Consider the following 8,111-nt stretch of genomic DNA (forward strand, 5'->3'; position numbering starts at 1 on the left):
AAACGGATGAAAAAAAATTGTTGCAGTGGCTTAGCTCGGCTATGCCAGGATATACGTAGCGTTAGCAAAGGTTCAGCTGAAGGTCCGAGTCGCACTGGCGCTTTCGCTGAGTTTCACAGTATATTCAGTCGATCGGCGAGCCTTGACGTCATCGACGGCGTTTTGTTGTTGCTGCAGGGGTGGTCGGGCACGTCGCTCAGCCTCCTGGCGACGCCGCTTTGCTAGACGTTCGTCCCTTTGCTCCAGTGTCTCCGCAGCACGTTTAGCCTTCTTCTGTTCATTCCTCCTACGCTCAACCGCTAATTGCCAGGCAACTACTTCGGGATCCGATGAGTCAAGCTTCTCTGTTCTTCTGCGCTGTTGAGCAGCATTTGCGCTCTCCTTCTCCATGGCTATACCACACTGGCAAACGCCAGTCAGAAGCGCAGTGGCTCCAGCGCAGTGTCAGACGGCGAATGCACAGCGAGCGCGCGCCGGCGCCAGTGCGTCTACCACGGCTACGACGTCACTCCTCTGGAATGCGCAGACCGGCGGCGGTGAGTCGCGAGCGGCGGCGGCGGAGTGCGCGAGAGGTGCCGGCTCCGGTGCGCAAGCCGTGTGACATCACTGATCCTTGCGCATGCGCAGCACGGCTCTTGATGTTCCGCGCGAAACGGGCTTGGCTAGGCCAGTGTAGCTAACGCTACAAAACAACTGTCCGCAGGTGGGGAATGAACCCACGTCTTTGCATTTCGCGTGCGATGCTCTCACCATTGAGCTACCGCGGAGCCGTTTTCCCATCCACTTTCTGGGGTATTTATGTTTTACAACTTGAACTAACCCTGGGTGTGTTAGCCAGCGCCACCACTCACAAACCTAGCGGCGGGTGTGGAACGTCCTTCCTGCCGCAGGCGTCACGCGCACGTGATCTTCTTGGGTGATGGCAACTGGTCAATAAACCCACATATGCTACCTGAAGGCATGAATAAATGTGCATAAAATTGCAAGGAGCACTAGCATTAAAATCTTGTGCATCCCATTTCTTTCCTTACGGTATTACTTGCATTGGTATTTCTTGCATTACGGTATGAACGCTGCACTTCTCAAGAGCAGCCGGCATAATTAGATGACCATTTATTGTGACCAGTTAAAATGCATTACAACTAAAGTGTGGCACGGCATCAGACGTGAAACAAAAATCGGATGTGATGAATTCTTGCATCAAAGGCTACTGAAGGGTAAGCACAGGTAGGGCAGTGCACAAAGACAAAGAAATAGGTCAAGCAAAAATCGGGAAGGGCATCATTCTGTTTTAAATATCCCTTCTATGTCCATTGTTTGAATGCGGCTATGCCTATACTTCCTGAAACCGCACTAAACCGCAGCTTTTTCCTACTTCAGTGGTAAAAGTGCACTAAAGCAAAATAAAAACTATGGCGACGGAATCTTGTCGCCCCCATAAAACAGCTATATTTGTGACTGGGTAGACTTATACAGTGCCTGAAGTCGTATCATAACTGGTGTCAAAAGATGAGTGTGCACTGGCGAATCAGTTCTTAGGTTGTACATTATGCAATTTATTTTCTTTGACGAGTTTGACGAGCAAGAAACCTTATCCTCTACTGACATTTATCACGGAACAAAGGATGTCTTTCTCACATTTTATTTGGAAGTTCTTAAATGCTCAATGCAATTTGTTTTGGCAGTATGGTCATTTCATCGTCTAAGTGTCCACCGCACTGCGCTGACCGAATTGCATATTTCTGTTGCATGGTGTTGGTTTATGACATCAGTGTTGTATGACAATCATGTATGACAATCACAATGAATTTTGGTGATGACAATGGCACCATGCAGCCCATTGGAAACCATCCCGCCCTTTGTGCGGATATTTGTTATTTTTACTTTGCTAGACACGAAAATTTATATATTCAGGTACAGAGAAATTGGAGCTTCTTTCAAGAGCCACTGAAATTTTACAAATGTTGTCAGCGTGTATATATGGGCTTTTTCAACTATAACTAAGGTCACAAGGGGGAAAGTGTCTCACAGAGCACCGACTTTCAACTTGTGTTTTAGGCACCTTTTTTTTCAATAAAGAAGAGCATACAGCAGGCATTCCAGTTATTCCTTCAGATCTTCTATTACCTCTTTCGTTGGATACTAAGAGCACAAGTTGTAAGCCTTGCACAACCAGTCAAAGAATCCGTCAAAGCCAGCAGTCAACGACAGCATTCTTGTCGGCAACAACAAGATTCGTGTTTGCAACGGCAGAATTCCTATTTGCTGTCTTCTGACATCGACAGCAATGCTGTTTACAACGACAGCATGTCTGTTTCCTGCCTTCCGACACCGACAGCAATGCTGTTTGCAACGACAGCATGCCTGTTTGCTGCCTTCCGACACCGTCAACAATGCTTTTTGCAACGACAGCATGTTTGCTTGCAGCCTTACAACACCGACAGCAATGCTGTTTGCACGATTGACAAGCAGATCGACACTAACGACGGAGCGTAATATGGCGCCCGCGATTAGATGGGCACTGCGACATGCGTCGCGACAGCGACGCATGTTAGCTAATGAATGCATTTATGAAGGCACGAGGCAACACCAAACCACAGGTATTCGATAAAGTGTATCTTTATGAAAGATCGATGCAAGTAGATTGGTATGGTGAGCCATCAGTGAAGAAGGAAAGACGTCGCGATGAGTTGCCAAGGAAGCCCTCTCTCTCTTCTGCATGGCTCCGGCATTATTTGTCAATGCTGAAAACAGTCACCCACGTGTGTCAGCTACGTGAAGGCAAGAGCGAGTCTACGCGTGCATGCGCACATGACCAAAGTTGCCTTCTCAGTTGGCCAGCATGCCGGCGTGTTTCAGAAGATTGAAGCTGCGCGTGCGGCAACTATATGCGAGCACCGGTAAAGAATATAGACAGTTTTAGAAGAGCGCTGCTTACGCTCCGCTCCGCTCAGATTTCACGCTCTAAGACACTGCAGGGAACTGCGTAGATTTCGCATTTGATACGCGCGTCTTGCCGAGACGCGAGCGGCGCTTTATCAACTCGGCTGCAAAACGACGAAGAGGTAAGTAGACACGCTGTCACGCTCCGCTCAGTCGGCTTTGTAGCGCAGCGAGGGATGCGGTCTTCGTTGCGCTGCCTGTATGAGCGTCATGCGCAAGCGCAATTATATCGTTCCCGCTAAGCGGTTGTGTGGCATTTGCTAGCATATGCCGGTCTGAGCGCCGCGAACAAGCGCTCAGCTAAATCAGCTGATCGTATGCGCGCTCGATGTTATCGGAAGCGTATCAGTGTTTCGTTCGGTGCAAGTCGCTCACCGCAGGGAAATTCTATTATGCTTACCTTTGACTTTATACGTAGCTGTCGTGCCAAGTCTGCGTATACGGTGGTAGCGCATTCAAGCTATTTTACACATATCATTTTGCGTATGGATATTCTTCCTACTGTAAGAATGAACACAAATTTAATTTCATTTTTCATCAATTATTCAACCAATCGCTTTATTATTGCATCATTAATTACACCAGGGTCTCAAAGTACAAGACTGCAACATGTAGAAGCAGCTGTAGAAGGCATCACACGACACTGCCCTAATGTTTGCTGCTGGAACAGCATAGATTTATGTCATACATGTTCCTAGTCTATTACAGACATGAAAAAGTTTGAGACACATTGCACACAAGTGAATGCATAGGAAAAAAAGTGCTTGTAAAATGACAATGTCACTTCCTAGCACTTTGCATAATAGCCACCAAGTGAAGCAGAGTGCTAAGACTTGCATGATTTAGTATTACAACCATACATACTTGCAGTAAAAGTTCCCTTTGTGCTATTGTGCAAGGCGCATTTGACGGCACCATGAAAAAACAAACAGAAAAAAGTGCGTAGTATAAAGGAAGCGAACATTAAAATAACTTACTAATAGAAGTGAATTTGGATCGCTGCTACAGACCCCTTTCTAACACTACAAACGCTTCTAATAGCAGTCAAACCTCTTGGTTTTCTGCCATAGATGGTCCAAGCATGTCGGGGCTCCCAAATGCGTGTTACAAGAATGAAGCAATACTATTGTCTTAATATTTATTTTTATTATGCTCTCTCACTGTCATTTACACTGCATCCAGTCATGACCTATTAAATTTTCATACCACAACAGCAGCAAAACTACCCGCCGGGGTGGTTTAGTAAGCTAAGGCGTTGCGCTGCTGAGCACGCGGTTGCGGGATCGAATCACGGCCCCGGCGGCCGCATTTCGATGGAGGCGAAATGCCAAAACGCCCGTGTGCTTGCGTTGTAGTGCACGTTAAAGACCCCCAGGTGTTCAAAATTAATGCGGAGCCCTCCACTACGGCGTGCCTCATAATCAGAATTGGTTTAGACACGAAAAACCCCAGAAAGAAGAAGCAGCAAAACTGACAAAAGGCATCTTGAATTTTGTTTCTAATAGCTCCTTTTGTCCACCAATGCAACAAAGCTATGCTGTCTTTGCCAAGGCTGAGAGCACAAGTGGCACGTGGTTAGCAACCAATGAGTAGAACAACCAGTGGGCATCAAGCAAGAGCTAAGGCCACTTAACCCTTTCACACCGTTCCTTTCACTCCGCGGTCACACGACACCTGGACATTCAGCCCAAAGCAAGAACAAAACCCATACCAACTGCAACAGGGACACAGTGTAGAGAGCACTCACTGTCGGACAAGCAGTTTTCTTTTTAACTTCGGAGGGAACCCTATCTAAACGGAGGGAACCCTTTTGAAAAATCTAGGGCACAGATTGTGGCTCAATAAAGGTCGTAACAGGTTAGAACGACAACATTGCGATCACAGAAAGCCCAGCACTTTGAGATTCAACATAGAAGATTCAGCGATATAGGATAACAGCTGTACACTAACCATGATTAACCTGCCACTCCCATCTACATTTGGGATACGCGCAGATAACCCCACGTCTGGGGCGTAGCCAGGGGTTGTGTTGGGGGGGTTCAAATCCCCCGAATTTTTTTCCGCTACGCCCCCCCCCCCCCACACACACACACACTTACCCACCCTTTGATCTCGTCGCTTCGCGCTAACATAATCCAAGAAACCGGTGCTGCTATCACAATTTCATTCCTGGGCGCTTCCGTTTGGATTGGTAATTTACAGCGAATCATGTCTGCATATGGAAAAAACTGTCACGGTGTTTGTCAAGGCTTTGACACTCTGTGAGGTTTTGGGCGAGATTGTGGCGGCCGCATTCTGAAGCAACAAATGCGCAACAATTAAATGAAGCAACAAATGCTGCAGCCGCATTTTATATGAAAGCGAAAAGGCTCGAGGCCCATTTACTTAGATTTAGTTGCACCTTAAAAAGCCCAGGTGGTCGAAATTTCCGGTATACATTTCCGCCGCTTCCCTTCAGGTGCCGGTTAGGCCGCGCTCGCACAGGATCTTAGGCTACGTTCACACTTGGTCTCGAAGCTGTCGGAAGCGGCAAAATCTTGCAAAAATCCGCCCGCCTAGGCGGCAAAACAGACAGAAAAACAAGCGGCGATCCAAATCGGTGTCGGACCGATTTTTTTGCCATGGCGAAGCGGAAACGCGGCGGAAAGTCATTCTGCTCGACTCGAAGCTACACTAGCATGTAAACAACCGGTCGTAAAATTAAACATGGCACCAAAAGTGTAGGCTGCAATGCTGATCTACGCGATCAAGAACCACCCCTTGCTCTACGACAAGAGTGGTACTAAAACGTACTGTCAGCAATACTCGCGATAGTATTCAACGTCGCCCGACCGGAGGTGCGGCAACGAAGCCTTGGCGGGACCCAACTTCTCGCGCTTTTGCAAAGCCAGGTGAACCCACCACCGCCGTTTCCGAGGTGTCCGCGTCTTCCGTTTATTTATTGTCTACTTCTAGAAAACAAGTGGGTAGAAGTATACAAGCAATTTCTTCTTCCACTTCCATGGCAGACAATAGTTAGGCAGACTCTTCGTTGGCGCTCCATAATTTTCCTCGCACGTGTACTGTATGTTGCAGTAGTCGCGGGGTGCTTTTCTCGTCGCGACGATAGATTGGGAGCGTATAGGTCTTGAGTAGGACGCGCAGGATTTGGCGAGCCCCAACAAAAGGGCCAGCCCGGGTTTTAGCTGTGGTGTTCCCGTTGCCCCTTTGGTGTCCTAGAGGCACCGACAATAATACGAAATGGTGAAATGTTATTACAATTCGTAAATAAAAGCTATTAAAGAAATATAATCACGCCTAGGCACCAACCTGTGACTCAGCGCTACCGCGCCCGTGTGAGGAGAATTACGGAACGCCAACGAGGAATTTACCGAAGGTCGCAGATGACGCGCGAAGTTGTGCAAAATGATCACTTTTGACGACGGTACGTGGGTGAATGAATGAACATACCGCTCGAAATAATGCGATAATGAGCCCCACCACGCCGACAAACGTACGCAGACTAGATGGATGTGGGCAAAAGCGGCAGCGGTGGCCGAGGGGGTAGCAAAACAAATGTGAACAACTTGTACATGCGCGGAAAAGATTTTCCGGCCGCTTTGGCCTTTCCGCCCGCTTGCCGCTTCCCAAGTGTGAACGTAGCCTTCTGCGCGCGAAACGTCTCTTGATTGCGATTGCGCCCCTACGGAAGACTGGTAGTTACTGTTGCGTTGTTGAGTAACAAACCAGCAATTACGGAAGGCTGGTAGTTGCTGTTGTGTTGTGGAATTCCAAACCAGCAATGTACTCACGAAGGGTTGATGACAGCAGTGAAATTCCACAGATTCGCAACAGAATGCACGAAACAGACAGCCGACAAGCATGGATTACTGCTGTGCGCGGTACAGCGTAAGCAGAGTCCTTCTATGTTTTTCTGGTCACGAAACTCCGCCGTCACGCTATGGGAGAGGTTCATACGCTGCCCAAAGCTGCCGCGACGCGGCGCCACTGCGCACCGGAGGGCATCGTTCGCGTACCGAAACGCTTGCGCAGTGCGAGGCGAGCTGAGTGATCGGGTGCGTTCTGTGCATGTGCTGCGCTATTTTTCGAGTGCTGGACTGTTTAGTTGAAGTGGCGGGGTGGGACAACGATGCCGAACACGTGTTGCGTGCCGGGTTGCCGTTCCGGCTACAAGGGCACGACCCGAAAGGTGTCGTTGTTCCGTTTGCCTATTGACAAGGAGCAGCGCGAGAAATGGAAGCGGGCCATACCGCGGCAGCAAGGTGGCGGTTTTAACTTCAAATCGAAGTATACGCGTGTGTGCGCGAAACATTTCGACGCCTCCGACATCGTCTACCCGACATCGTCTACAAGTGCCCTCCAGCCAGCTAGTCGCTCTCCTCCAAATTGTGGAAGATCATTTGGAAGTGTACACAGTTGACAAAACTGCCTGTTCTGATGTGTACATGAATATTGTGGAGAATGTTTTGATGGACAGTCGTACTGCTACAGCTGCTGTCGGCTGCAAATCGCACTTCGTATGCACAACTGCAGAAGTAGTTCAGTTTTTTCTTAAGACCCGCTTGCATTTTTTCACAAGAGAAAAAAAACAAGCAGATGCAAGCAAAGGCACGAACTTCATGTCCAGCAGGGGGTGGTAGGAAACCAACCAGTTGAAGGGGTACCAGTTAAAGGGGCGCAGTATGAATCACGATTATCGTGTAAAGGCGACCACTTACAAAAAAATTGCAATGCTGATGAAGGAGAACAAGGGTGTTGCAAGGTCTGCAGAGGGCATTGATGATAAAACACATTTGTTTCATGATTTGTTGCAACCTCAATTTGTGTTATGCTAGTGTAGCGTAGTTCACATCACAATAATAGCGCCTTCACCACGACAATCTATGAAATGTATAACATTAGAATTCCTTTAATTGCAAATGTTAACAGAATAATATGCATTGTTTTATTTTCCATTGTCCTTTAGGCTATTGATGGGCTACAATTCTTCAATTGCATGTACTTTTAAGTGTATAAGCAGCTATGAGTAAGGAGGTTATTAGCGCACTGTTGTTAGCTATATTTGCATTATGATCTGTTGAGCAAGTTGTCTGTGCATGTTTAAGTAACAGCTGAAGAAGTGGAATGGTGATATCTCTAACCAGCCATTTTTTAAATTGCTGTATTTG

At 47.7% G+C, this 8,111-nt stretch overlaps 1 non-coding gene across 1 annotated transcript; it reads right to left on the minus strand.

Annotated features, from left to right (window-relative positions):
• Positions 1-695: 695 nt before the first annotated feature.
• On the minus strand, positions 696-767 carry Trnas-cga (transfer RNA serine (anticodon CGA)). The gene has a single exon. It is a non-coding gene; the product is annotated as a tRNA-Ser (tRNA).
• Between the last annotated feature and the right edge of the window lie 7,344 nt (positions 768-8,111).

Source organism: Dermacentor silvarum, chromosome 8 (genome assembly GCF_013339745.2).
Source record: "Dermacentor silvarum isolate Dsil-2018 chromosome 8, BIME_Dsil_1.4, whole genome shotgun sequence".
NCBI classification, from domain to species: Eukaryota; Metazoa; Arthropoda; class Arachnida; order Ixodida; family Ixodidae; genus Dermacentor; species Dermacentor silvarum.